This window comes from Camelus ferus, chromosome 25, assembly GCF_009834535.1.
Source record: "Camelus ferus isolate YT-003-E chromosome 25, BCGSAC_Cfer_1.0, whole genome shotgun sequence".
Classification (NCBI taxonomy): domain Eukaryota; kingdom Metazoa; phylum Chordata; class Mammalia; order Artiodactyla; family Camelidae; genus Camelus; species Camelus ferus.
This window is the reverse complement of record NC_045720.1, coordinates 6133883-6147159: the sequence shown is the minus strand read 5'-3', so window position 1 is coordinate 6147159 and position 13277 is coordinate 6133883.

Genomic DNA, 13277 nt, shown 5'->3' with positions numbered 1-13277 from the left:
TTTTTGAATAAAATAATAGTAATGGGAACTATGGTTAAAAGCACTATTCCAGGTCTCTACACAAAGCATCTCACTTAACTTCAGGATGGCTCTGTGAAATGGATGTTACTGCTCCATTTTACAGACAAGGAACTGAGGCTCACAAAAGTTGATCAAAGAAAAAGGACGGCATAAAGGTGATGCCTAAAATATGAACTTGAATCTTTTCTTCCAAATTTTGCTTCCTTTTTGGGTATCAGCACCTCAGCTCTGAAATGATCTAGGTTCTAGTCTCTAAATCCACCTACATCTTTAATCTCTAAGATATTTAAGAACTGTTATAACCCTATGATTAAAAAAAAAAGATGGCTCAAATGAGGTAAGACAATATTAAAGTGAAATCGCCATTCCTGTTAGATGATCCCAATAAACAGAAGTGAGAAGTAATGACATTATTAAGTGTCTAAAACAATTCCCATTTTTAAAAGCTATGTCTAAAAAGATGGCAGGTAATCCTACACTAGAATGAAAAGACTGCCATTCATCTGTTTAAGAACAGTGAAAAAGGTGGCCACAGTTAAGAAACAACAACTAAGTGAACTAGCAATAATCAGAAATGGAACTTAAAACAATATATATCATTTATAATAGCATTAAAAATATGAAATATTTAGGGATTGTGGTGGTTAAATTTATGTATCAACTTAGGTAGGTTTTGTGCCCAGTTGCTTGGTTAAACACTAGTCTAGATATTGCTGTGAAAGTAATTCATTGATGTGGTTAACATTTATAATCAGTTGATGTTATGTAAAGGAGATTACTTGCCACAGTGTGGATGGGCCACATCCAATCAGTTGAAGACCTTCAGAGCAAAAGTCTGAGGTTTCCTGGAGAAGGAATTCTGCCTCAAGACAGGAACAGAAATCCTGTCTGAGTTTCCAGCCTGCTGGCCTGCCCTACAGACATCAGTCTCAGGACTCCAACAGCAACTGTCTTCTTGCCTGATCCAGCCTGCTGTGCACCTGCCAGCCCCCACAATCATGTGAGCTGATTTCTCAGAATAAATCTTTCTTTTTCTCTCAGTCTCTCTCTCTCTCATACACACCCATCCCTACCATATGATTCAGTCACTCCACTCCTAGGTATTTACCCAAGAGAAATGAGGGCATATGTCCATACAAAAACGTGTACATGGATTATCACGGCAGCTTTATTTGTAAAAAGAAAAAACCCCTATCAAGAGGTGAATGGATAAACAAATTACAGTATATCCATGCAATGGAATACTACTTAGCCATAAAAAGGAACAAACTACTTATACACATTACAACATGGGTAAATCTCAAAATAATCATGCTGAGTGAAAGAAGCCAAACCGAAAAAAGAGTACATACTGTATTCGAAGACATGCTGACTAATGTAAAGTAAAAGAATAAATAGTGGTTGCCCAGGTAATAAAGGGGGGGGGGATCACCAAAAGGGACTAGAAACTTTTGGGGGTGACAGATAAGCCCAGTATCTTGACAGAGATGGTTTTATGGGTATACACATATGTCAAAGCTTATCAGATAATACACCTTTGATATGTTCAGTTTACTATTGTATCTCAATACAGTTGTTTAAAAAAAAGGTAGTCATTTGTCAGAAGTGTTAAGGAAAAATTTTAAAACTTAAAAGTGCCTTCTCAACAAAAAGAACAACAAAGGTCATCTCCTTACTTGGGATCAATTGTTAGCAGATAACCTAAAGAACTGTTTCTCTAGTATCTTGATTCAGCCTTTTTAAACAAGAAGAATGACCTTTAATCTGGGAAGGGTAAATAAGGATTAAGAGGGGGGAAAAATGAAGCCCAAGATAGGAAGGAGACAGCAACAGAAGAAGGAATTGCTTTAAATTCATATTTATAGATTAAGAAAAATTACATCCTAAAACATTAAACGTATCCGAAAATTGGGTTAATTTCCAAGGAATCATGAAGTGTCATGAGAATGGATACTGAATCCATGTAAAATTCTAGTATTCTTAAAAACCTAACTAATAAGGAACTGGCTTCTACAACATTGTATCTGCTCCTGGTCCTCAACTCTAATTATTCCTTCTTGGATTTCTTTCTGGGTTCTCGTTCCACCTGTCCCTTAAACACTGGTACTCTCCAGGTCCTCGTTCTACTTCTATTCTTACTCCACGCAGGGTCTGTAACCTCCCAGGGGAGTCATGATTCTCTTTGATAATTTGATGAAAGCTACAGCTCAGAACAATTTATCTTTACAGAAAATTTTACATGTAATTATTTCAAAGATTTCAAGAGCTCCCCTGAATCCTGGCCATGCATTTCTTAGCTTCTCAGGAATTTTATTACCCTACAGAAAATTCCTTGCCGAATCCCAGCCTAGGCTTTGACTCTAAAAACTCCATGCAAAGCAAGGTGCACATACACTGTGGCAATGGAAAATCTGAATACTGACAATAAAATTCACACAGGACCTAGGATTACATGATATTTTTCTGACTATGTTGGAGAAACAGTTCAAGTAGGCAGATTGTTAGGTTACCTAGTGAATGCTACTTAATAAAACTTATGAAGGAAGTTTCTAATAGCTACTTTGTAGAAGCCCATGCTCTTAAATATTTGATTTAAAAAAGGCAATTTGAACAAGAGTACATAGAAAACATGCTAATCAAATTTTGGATGATAAGAAGTTGTGACAGGGAGGACCACAGGCTCAGAATGCAAGGATCTTTTCATACATATACTCTCCTCTTCCCCAACTACCAATAACTGATGGAAATTTAATGCATCCACCAAGATGCACACTCCTTGAGGACAAAACCAGTCTTATTTATCTTCATAGAGCACCTTGAATAATGTCAGTATTGCTCTGTTTGGGCTATATTATGCTATGGTAACAAATGGCTCCAAAATCATGGTGCCTACAACATAAAGGTTTATTTCTTACTTACATTGAGTGTCAACTGTGGATTTGCTTCAGCTCTGCTCCATCATTCTGGGACCCAGTGTGAAGGCTCCATTCTGGGACCAGCCCCAGCTAAGGCATGCTGGTTCCATGACACAAATAAAACAGTCATCGGCAGAACCACAAGATGGAATTTAAAACATCTGCTCGAACATGGGACATGTCACCTCCTCTAACATTTTATTGATGCAGGAAAGCCAAGTGTCCAAATCTGTTGTCAACAGAGTAGGATACACAATCTTCCTGCAGAGAGGATCCTGGTAGAGAGGCAACATATATTGTGGACAATAATACAATCTACTGCAGTGCCTTCCTAACAGAAAGAGCTCAGGAACTGGCAGTAATTATTCATGTGCCAGGACATAAATACCCAGGGCAGAGACTGTCATCTGCCTTGCTTACTGACGCACCAGGACCACACGGTGCCGGCCACATGCTAAAGGACATGCTAGATGCTTACTCAGTGAACACTGATAAGATGAGCATGGGATCTGGAATCAAAAAACCTGCAACAAAGTGCCCCGTCTGCCAATTCCTGACTTTGTGGAAAGTCATTTTTCTCTTCTGCTTCTGGGACGGCTGTTGTAAAGATTAAAAACAAATACATGAGAAAATGGCATGAAAACTGTGCTCTTTTATATAAATATAGTATCTCCAGATAGTCAAATGGGATGAAATTTGATAAAGATAAATTCATTTAAACTTTTATAGTAATGCAATACATAATACCCTGCATTTTTTTTCAAAGCATCAACTAGCAAGTAAAGAATGAGAAAGATTAGACTTAAAGCAGTTCACATGAAAAAGAGACAGTGTTTTAGTGGACCATAAGCTAAATCTGATCAAAGGGTAATGCTGCTGCCAAAAAATGTAACGCAAATTTCAGGCTGCATTAATAGAGGTACAGTATCCAGACAATAGCTTCATTGTACTCGGCATGGGCAGTCCACATCTGAGGCAGTCAGTCAGTTTTGGCCACCGTATTTTAAGAGGTATACTGACAAACAGACTTTGTCATAAGTATAGCAACATGCATGGAGAAAGGTCTGTAAACCACGTCATGTGCATATGGTTTGAGAATTAGGGCTTTTTTCCCCTTAGTGTGGCAAAAAGAAGACTCAAGTAGGATTTAATAGTCATTTTCAAATACTTTAAGAGTGACTATGTGTACGAGTAAGTTTCATATACCTGGCCTTAGACTGCCAAGGACCAGTAAGTGAAAGTTAAAAGGGGAAATAGATCCAGCTCAATGAGAAGTTATTTTTAACAATGAAAACAAGGAAGGGTGGATGACAACATGGTAAGAGACGCTATTAAGGAGACCAAATGGGGTGTGAGTTGTACAAATCTAACTCCTCTATGTAACCAAACATTTTTAAGGCATTTGAAAACATCCAAACAGTATTTGTATTTGTCTCTTCTGATTAAATAATATTATGAATACTATTAATAACAACAACAAAGAATAAGAACTGAGGTCAGAAGTAAAACAAGAAGTCGTTGGCTTAACAAGCACAGAAAGGCATGCTGTTGAAGGGAAATGAAATTTCAAGACTAGATAACATTAAACATAGACACAGTGTCTAGGCCTGTACAGAGGAAACAGGCTTAATCAAAATTGTATTCATTCTAGAAGCTGGTTTTCCTTCTATGACCTAACTCCTGTAATTTTTCAGGGAGGTGCAAAAGATTTTTAAAAGTTCTTACAGTGGCACTTAAGTAAAAACTTGCTAAAATTAAACTTGTGTCCTAGTTACAAGACAATACCAGTGTTATGGATCAACTTGTACAGGCATTCAAACTTCCCATGAAAGACTATTATGCAGTATGCCACTGGCGTTTAAGTGGTCCCTCATTAATATCTTGTTTCCTTATTCTATTCAAAATCCAGAACTTTTCCAGTCTCATTCCCAGCTTTCAATTCCCAAGTACTCTCTGTATACTCTGGTCTCTCTAACAGATCATAACTAGTAAAAGATAAATGTCTGATGTATCTTTATATCCTGGCCCTCATCTTCATACCTCTCACAGCATAGTAAACAGTCAAAACTGTTTTCTAAATTCCTTCCTTTAATGGAATATTTTTAAAAAGTAATCTAATGAGCTTTTCATTACATTTTCATTGTTACATGAGAAAGTCAAAGTAGACTGTAAAAATACACTGGATATTACACATTTGTTATAAGTGAATACCCACTCTTTACAAAGTATCTTGGAATACAAATTTCTTCTTCCCTTAAATTTTTGTTGGCGTCCTAAACAGGCACACTGAGCAGGACTTCATGGCACACAGGATTTTCACAGTACTGACACAAGCTGACAATGCCCTACTTACTTTCCTCACTGCAGGTACCTGGGTAGAAAATGAGCTTAAAAAAAAAGTTCACTGACTTATTAAAGTAAATTTGTATGTGCCTTTCTGGAGTAAATGTAAATTCAGATTTTTAAAAAACCTCTTCTGAGCCAAAAAAGTAAAGGAAAGTGTAAAGAAAAAAAGCTCAACACCTATCCTCTACCAAGAAGTCTGAAAGCTCAGCACTTACTTGGGACAGGTTAAGGCTTGTCTGGGAACATGTCACTGGATTCCTATTCTTGTTATTTCTCTCCCTCCTCTCTTGTGGGCACTATCAAGAATCGCACAGGTCATGGGAACACAATGCCCTGCTGCAGAAATCAGGAGAACATAGTTTCAAATCTCCCATGTCAATCCAACTGACAGAAACAGTCCATATTCCACTGGGAGATGGGAGAATGAGTCAGTAAGGAGATAAAACAGTTGCTGGTTTAAAGATATAGTAACTAACTACAAGTTTTAATTTTCTTTTAAATTAGATAGTCATGTATTAAAGCAAGTATTCTTAGATGTAAATGATGTACAATAAAAAACTGTTTAAATGAAAAAATCACTAGAAATTAATTACAGCTAACATGTATTAAGTGTTTTCTGTGCATTGGGAATTCTTCTAATTGCTCAACAGAAGTTAACTCATGTTTACCCTTCAACACAGCCATGTAAGACAGTATTATCAATATCCTCATTTTACAGATAAGAAAAAGGAGGCACAGAATGGTTAAGTAACTTGCACAAGATCACACAGCTATTGATAGGAAGGAAAGGGATTGGAATTTAGGCATGACAGCTCCAGGGCTCTCTCTTTAACCTCAGGTAGGCAGGCAGCTCTGTGTTATATACTTTGGCATCTGAAGGTCTGTCTGTCTTTTTCAGTCTATCGGCATTAATCACATATGAAGACATTTTTTCACAGGCAGTCAAGACTGTATAGAATTATTACTAAAATGGTTCCACAACTAACTTTTGGGATTAGATGAGGGAATCCAATACATTACTTCATTTACACCACTAACACCTAATCTAACTTTCCATATAATATACCTTTCAGCTTTATTATACTTCCTGGTAAGTGCAGGGTGTCTCTTGTGTACTTAGCATAGTGCCTGACAATATGTCACTAAAAGTACTTTGCATAGACTGGATCTGTGATGTTTTATTCACATGAGTGTGCATTAAAGTAATTCGTCTACTTCTCAAGTTCTAAGTGCAATTATTCAACAGACATTTGAATACTTAATGAACACCAAGTAGTACGGATGCGGAGATAAATCAGATAGTTTCTCCTCTCAAGGGAGGGCATGGTTACAAAACAATGAAATAAATGCTTTTATGAAGCTGTGACCAAGGTTCCAGGGGAACAGAGTTCCCCAAGCACGACAAGAATGACGGCAGTCCCATGGGCAAAGGCATAGAGATGTAAAAGAACACTTTCCTCTGAGGGAATGTCAGGCAATCTGAGTAGGACTAGAACGTGAGGTCTACATGGAAAGCTAGGGAAACAGTGATAAGAGATGAAGGATGAGGCTGGAGCTAGATTTAAAAAGCCTTAGAAGTCATAATAAAAAAGACTCAAGCATAGCAAGGATTTAAGCAGGACACCGATAAGATTAAAATATGCTAACAATAGTGGTTATCACACATTTTGTTTTAAACAATAGGATCCTGCTCTCATGAAATCTTGGGCAAACTTCCACACTTAAAACTGATCAAAGAAAAACTGCACTGCCTGAAACTGGAATGAATGTGCTTGAATTCCTCCAGAATACAGAATATAGTTTCAAAACCACTGCTTTTAGAAAGAATTAGTATAGTCACACAATTGTGTTATTTACTTCATGCCTCTCTTAACCTGATCCTAACTTCTCAGGTGCCGGGATTCATTCTCAAAGTTCTAGAACTAGGCATATAAAGAACTAAGCAAATAGTACTAGGCCTTCAAAATTAATGACAAAAGTTGTAATAAAGAAAAGGGAAGATGGTGGGAGGGTGTAGCTCAGTGGCAGAGTACATGCTTAGCATGCACGAGGTCCGGGGTTCAATCCCCAGTTTTGCTCTTAAAAAAATTAACAAACTTAATTACCCCCCCCCAAAAAAGGAAAAAAGATAAAAGCAATATAATTTAAAAAAAAAAGAAAAGAAAAAAGAAGATAAAAGATTATCAGCTTTTTCACTTATGAGTTAAACTATAATTTAGGAGACTACATTTTCTAACCTAAAAGTCAGGAATTATGGTTGGACAAATACTAATATGTTTATGGCCACAGAATATTCAAAATTGGTAGTGTTGGAAAATCTAGGATATATGATTATAATTGGTAAAATGTAATTTTTTAAAGATTGGTATACTTGTTTTCTTAACAATGACTTCATATCTGAAAATGCTTCCCCATCACTTGAGAATCTCCTCTCACCTTACAAAATTTGGAGCTCTAAATGAGTTCTGTGAAAACGATCATCAGTGTGAAACTGTTTATCTTCCTCATAGTCCACTAATATGTTCCCAGCAATAACATGTGAAACTGATTAAAGATATGCATTTATCTCTCCTGCCAAATCACTACTCTTTAATCTTCACAGTGAGAAGTGCTAATAAAAAAGCAAGATAACGATTCTACGAAAAGGTATATGATTAATTTAACATGCTTTATATCAAAACCATTACATTCACCTTATATGATTTAATCTAATCCCTACAATCCTTCTTTCTACCCTAACCTTTCCCTGTTATGGGGAATAAAACCACTTCAGTAGTCTCAAGAATTTTAAACTATCACCCCCTTTATGAAAAGACTGACTAAAAACAATGCTGAGAAGAGTGTTTAACACATATTAAAAGTTAAAGAACCATCTCACTTTATCAAATAAGACACTGGGAAGAAACCAACAATCATCTTGGGCCACTCTGTCATGCATGAAAAGTTCTCACATAGTATGTGGCTCAAGGTCAACTAGGGACAATTATTAAAAAGAGGAAGAGGGGACAGAGGCACAGGATATAAATTAAATCCTTCAATGTATCATTTGACCAACATGTACAATATATTCATTACAGGCATGTTTAAGAAATCATCCTTAAACAGAAACAATATAAATGTCCTTATAAGGAAAATAACCTCTCCATATGATATTGTAAACTCAGTCCAACACTTAGCATTCAATGGATCATTTCTGGGCACACACTACACTCCCTAAATTTGCAAAACAGCCAAGTATTCTGCTATAAACTTGCAAGGGATAGATAACTCTCTTCATTACAGTAAAACAAACTTTATCACATGCTCCAACTAAATTAGTGCATTTTAGAGAAATAGCTTAATAAATTACTCATTTATATTTCCTTCAGATATAAGTCTGAGGATTCCCAAATAATCATTAAGAAAAAAATGACTTTTTTTAAAACGAAAGCTTTTTATAAATACGTATTTAAATGTAATCCTACAAAAACATACAAAAAAACCTCATATGTAACTAACAATCAAAATGATACCCAATATCAAAAATTTAACTGTAATACATTTAGCTAAATACTCAATTAGAAGGTTTCAGAGTAAAATTTCCATCTCTTTCCCACTTAAGGGCAAGGTTTTTGAAAAATATTCCACAAATAGATATTTTTTAAAAAGACTGTATAGCTGCTACATTGATTTTTTTAACAATATATCAAATAAAGTTAACTTAGAACGCTAATTAGAAATATTAAATTATATAGTGTTTAACTGCTCTGCAGTAATACAAAAAAGTTCATAAATTATCTTAAGATAAATTTATATTTTTTTCCTGGTTTATGAAAACTGCAATAACCTTTCTATTTAGAATAACTTCCGTTTAAACCACATTCAATAACTGAAATTCAAACAATCTCCCAGCTTAAATAGCTGGGAGAAAATAAAGAGGGCAGTTTTTACAAATGAAGTTTGATGCTATAGATAAGATGATCCAACATTAAAAACCAGCATGACTAGAGTCTGCAAAATATAAACATGTAACAGTGAAAGAAAACCCTTTAAGGAGAATGAGGAAAATGCAACCTACAGGATCATCTATGACTAAAATTCTGAACTCAGCCTTTCTTATTTCTAAAGTTTTTGCCCAAATTTCTGCAGATTACAAGGTCTAAAAACTTTTAAAAATTCTATATAGTGGACTTAAACATACTGAAACTATTTCATAATATTTTATGCTTAAGAAGTCTAGCAAACATTATTTAAAAACCCAATTTTACATAAAGTATGTTGCACTACTGATTGCATTTTACAGAAAAGAAAAATTAAATGACATTTTAAAAGTGTCATTGAGTTAAACAATGAAATTGAGAACATAAATCAGCCTTAAGTTCCAATTAAAATTTCTAATCATTTCCTTTATTCTCACAGATCTTGGCACGAGTATTTTTTAAATGCAGTAGTCTACTTTCTTTGTATATATTTAAATTTTTTAAAATTATGTGCCCTCAATAATGATAAATCCAAGTAATGAACTTTTTTCACCTCACCATGCTCCAAATTAGCAATCCTTTGAGACAGTTCCTTGAGATTAAAGAAAAAAGAAAACTGAAAACATTTCTTTTAATATCATAACTTCAATCTTCATTTTTACTCATTTGTTCAATAGAGTAAGAGCCTATACTAAAAAAAATCAATGGCATCATTCAAGCTGTTCCCTCAATTTTTATAATATTCAATTATGCTAAGAGGACTAAAACTGCCTATTATCCCAAAGTTGGGCACTCAACCCACATAAAGCAGGAAAATATTTTCTTGCTTTCTCTCTAACGCACGAGAACAAAACAAAAAAACTATTAAAGTCCTCAAAAGATACTCTGAACACTCAAATACGTGCACACTTAGTTTTTCTCCTTTAAATTCCTTCCTTAAAAGTGGGGAGAAGGGGTGTCATCCTTACAAAGCCAGGCATAAACAGCATAACACAAAGTACATCTGATTACTTATTCTTAAGTTTGTGCCCAATTCCTCCCTTCCCCCTTATCCCAACATAAAGTTTGAGCTAAGCCATAAGCAAGTTCTACTCATACTAACTCAAATTCTTTTTTTTTTTCACATCATCAGAGCAAAATCAGAATGAAAACTTCCCAAGTCCTTCATTCAATATCTCCAGTGATGCCAAATAAACCCAACTGCACTAACAAGAAGAGAAGAGATCTCCCTTGGAAGCTTAAAGAATACGCAGATATTCTTTTCTCAAAACAGATTTTTCACAAGTGACCCAAATAGAATTATAGCTTAGGAAAATCAAGCCTTTAATTATGAAGAATAATTTGCACCTACAGAAGAATTCAAGGTAATGCTTTTCACTGCATGTGGACTTTATACCAAATCCATTTATTCTAATTTTGCTGAAGTCTAGGTATAACCACTTGTTGGCCTACACTGCAGGACCTCTGTCCTAGTGAGAGCATCTTAGAACAAGCTGCTTTTGATACCTTAGTAACTACCCTGGATGGGGATCCAGACAAACCTGACCATAATTGGCATTTTAATTAGGTTTCAATGAACCCTGTAAATGGTACAGCACAAATCAGATGGCAATTTTTCCATTGAGTTAAAACACTAACAGGTAGCAGATAAGTGGCACAACTTTGAATTTAGGAAACCCATAAATATTAACTCTACCCCCAAACACTTTGGGGAAAGAGATAACTCAAGGAACACACCGATAAATCTTATTATGCCAAAAATCTGTTCCTAACTTGTCATATGACAACTGACTTCTTACATATCAAATCATATTTGAGAAGTATATAAAAGGGACTATTTGAAGGTACTTTCAGCGAATACTTTTTGTAAAATACAGAATTCTCATATAACATAACCAACCACTACTTGTTTTGTAAGCTTATACTTGTAAATATCAAATTTCTTGAAGTAGAGCACAACTACTTTCACAGGCCAAATTCATGCCAACATCACTGTCCTTCCATTTCTCAAGTTTTAAAAGCATCACCGGAAAAACCAGCTGTCCATCTGCAGTAAAATATACAATACTAGAAAAGTTGGGAAAAAAAATTAAGTGCTTTCTTAAAACTGTAAAATAGAAATGCATGTGCTTCCAAAAACAGGTCAATGAATTATTCTTGGCAAAGATTACAATAAATGCCCAATAAAAATGATTTTGTTAAAAAAAAAAAATCAAGAGATGCATATTTCAAATCACTTTCCCATGAGCCTTTATCAGCTGGAGGAAACTGTTCAGACTGTTTATCTCCATGAACACATGACCTCCATGATGGCACCAAGGTCAACGAGACATACAGGAGGGGGATACGCTGAGTAAGTGCTGATTTGCCCAGTTCTACAGTTCCCTTTAAAAAGAGAGAAGGAAAAAACAATAAAAACAAAAAATGCATTTCTATAGTACAAGAAATGATGTTTTAGGTTGTAACATTCAAGTACCCCATTACAGGATTATATATAGACACATGCCAGTAACAGCCATAGGAGCAAAATGTAAAAGGGCCATCAGAGCACAGAACGAGGTACAAAACTGCTGCACAGAAAGAATTAGCAAGACGCCAAACTGAGTAATTCTCCCTTACATGTTGTACTGAAAACCTGTGGTACCCTGGCTACATGCTACAATGACTCACTTTCAAAGTGAGGAGTTCTCTGTTGACAAAACTTTTTGAAAATAACCAAAGATCCGTAAACAACTGAAGAAGCACCCACTTTTCAGAAAGGCTTAGGCAAGTGGTAAGTTTGTATATGCTGAGCCTGGCAGGTAACATGAAGTTCACCAGGTGTCCTAGTGTTTGTTCTCTCCTTTTATCAAAGACTCTTTCAGACAATACCTCAGCTGTCACAACCCTGCACCTTTCACAAATGGGAAGTTTTCTTGGATGAGATTTAAACTTTAAAACACATTACCCACTTGGTATAATCTGTTTAAGCTAGACTTATACTCAAAAAATCCTTATCATTTGAAATGACTATATTTGAAATTTCCAATTTTCAAATATGAAAAAAGACTAGTAAGTCAGAGCTAGCACCTGGTAACTTAAAAGTGACTTGGTGAAAAGAAGTTTAACTGTGGATAAATTCATTCTAACGTTTGATAAATAGGTTGCAAGTATTGTAACAGTGAGAAATTAAAGAGGGGGAAAAATCAGCAGAAGCACTGGTTATTCACATCAGCAGCGTTCTAGGCTGACAGCCGTCTTCCAAGTTACTTTCCGGGAAGCTCCTGATTGGTAGGTGGCACTGAGTCAATGTGATTACTTAACCCTGGCAGTTAGAACTAAACTCACTTTGATGGGCTCCAAAGCTTACTGCAAAAAGAAGACTGCTTGAGCATATCAAATACTTCGGTGCCCTGCTTCTCACAGAACCAGGAGCCTGCCACCTGAAACTCAGCAGACAAACATTCCCTAGATTCCGGGCTTTAGAGTTTTGTATTTATTATTTTTAAAGTCCACTGGGCATAGATTCAGTTGGGGGTGGTAGTGTAAAGATTAACCCATTTCCTGCATTCACAGGGAAGAACGCATGACCATCCAAGCAGTTCCCTCTCTCCCAAGTAACTTTTTTTTTTCAATCATTTGGTCCTAAAATAACCAAAAGCAACAAACATCTAACATTGGCATGGCAACATCCACACATCATGCCCTAGTGCTACCCACGGGCAGATCTGTTCATCTCTGGTCCCACCAGGCGGGTCCTCCCGGTCTCTCCTCCTTCCGTCCGGTCCAGCCAGAATTGCCCCGAGTTTTGCTGTAAAATCCGCCACTTTCACTGGCCCGGGCAAAAGCAAGGCACCTCATCCCCTGGGCAGAGTTTCTCCCAACTGCCCAATAAACACTTCCAGAGAGATTCCCGCGGGCCCCCCGTGCGCACCTGGCCCGGCCCCTCGCCCCCTCCCCGCACTTTACCAAGCCCCAGAGAGGGGCCCACCTGCCTCCCGTTGCCGGTCCGACGCCCGGGTCGTCCGGCCAACTCCTGCCCGGCGTCAGCACCCAC